The sequence below is a fragment of the Corvus brachyrhynchos genome, unplaced genomic scaffold, assembly GCF_000691975.1.
Source record: "Corvus brachyrhynchos isolate BGI_N302 unplaced genomic scaffold, ASM69197v1 scaffold46, whole genome shotgun sequence".
Taxonomy (NCBI): Eukaryota; Metazoa; Chordata; class Aves; order Passeriformes; family Corvidae; genus Corvus; species Corvus brachyrhynchos.
Window position 1 is genome coordinate 1493371 of NW_008238838.1, and position 1481 is coordinate 1494851.

The following is a 1481-nucleotide window of genomic DNA, read 5'->3' on the forward strand; positions in this document are numbered from 1 at the left end:
AAACCCCCCCCCCCCCCAAAAACCCCCCCCCCCCCCCCCCCCCCCAGCCGGCACCGGCAGCCCCAGGGCCGGGCTCGCAGCCGCCCTTAAGGAGGAGGTGTGGCCGATCGGAGCTCAGACCTCGCCGCAGCCTTCCCCACCACCTCTCGGCCTTTCACACCGAAATCCCCTTCCGTGAGTCACTCGGACTTTTAGGAAGACCCCACGAGACGGAGCGGTGCCCTTCCCCAAGGGGAATGGGAACGCAGCTTTCCTGCCCTCCTGCCTAGAGAACACTCCTTATTCCCGCGTCTCTGGCATCTTTTCCCCCCAAACTTTCCAAACTGCAAATCCTAGCGCAGCACTGTAATGTTGATGATTCGGGGGAGGAAAAGCCCTGCCGAGAAACCACGGCACACACAGAAACCCTCCTGCCACGCTGCCGCTCAGAGAAAGCCTCCCTGCTCTGCATCCCAAGTAATGTTCCCAGATAGGGGAAAACGAGCCAGCCAAGTGGAGCAAGTGGGAGAATGAGGCAGGCAGGTGGAGCGAGCCCGCTGCTACCCCAGTGAGCCCCTGGGCCCCAGCTTTGCTCTTCCCCTGTGCCAGCGGGATGGATGGGGTGTGGTGGGAGTCGCGGCTCTCCCCAGAAAAGCACACGGGAAGGAATGTCAGCTCATCTCAGTGCAAGAAACGGTGATGCAGGTGAGGAAGACAAGCCTCTCTCAGCTGCTCCTCAAGCCCTGGCAGGAAAGGTGCTTCCAAGGGGAAGCTGTGAAGGGCCGGAGGTTTCCTCACCTCTCTCCATCTCCTCCAGCCCGGAAAAGCAGAGATGAGAGAGGTGTGAGCCTTCCCCACAGCATGCTCCGCTCTTAATATCCCATTAATTTAACAGAGGGTTACATCCTTGTCCGAGGGGTGAGGAAGGAAACCATCCAGCAGCCTGAGATGGTTTCTCATGGATACTTCTCGCCAGGGATCACACTTTCTGGACATGCCCTGGGATGACAGGGATGGCTCCACCCCAGTGTCACACCTTCCCCCTCCACCCAAAGAACCTTTGCTTCCTCCTTCCATCACCGTTTGCCTTGGGGAGCGATTAATCCCTACGGCTCAGCAGCCAAACCAGATGCATTTGGGGCCACAAAATCCACCTTTGGCACCAGGGTCTTTCCAGAAGCCCTGAATCCACCAGAGCATCCGACATTGCTGCCTCTGACAAGGAGCCTTTTCATTTAGAGCTGTGAATTATAGGATCCACTAACAAGGTTAAACTCTCCCTGGGGAGCTCCTGCCAAAGCGCTCCATGGCTCGGCATCAGCCCCTGCCCGTGGAAATGAGGATGAGGATGCTCGGAGCTGCCTGGGGGTTCCAGGAGGATCCTGCAGCCCTGGATGAGCAGGAGACCGCAATGCCTTAAAGCACATCGGCCAGGCGGGATCCTGGTGGATGCAAGGTCTTGCCCTAGGCTGGTCTTTCCAGCTCTACTGGAAGAGCCAGGA

At 58.6% G+C, this 1481-nt stretch overlaps 1 protein-coding gene across 9 annotated transcripts in view; it reads right to left on the reverse strand.

Annotated features, from left to right (window-relative positions):
* The window catches only part of ST3GAL4 (ST3 beta-galactoside alpha-2,3-sialyltransferase 4), a 20460-nt gene that overhangs the window by 15090 nt on the left and 3889 nt on the right, over positions 1–1481 (reverse strand). The window lies entirely within an intron of this gene.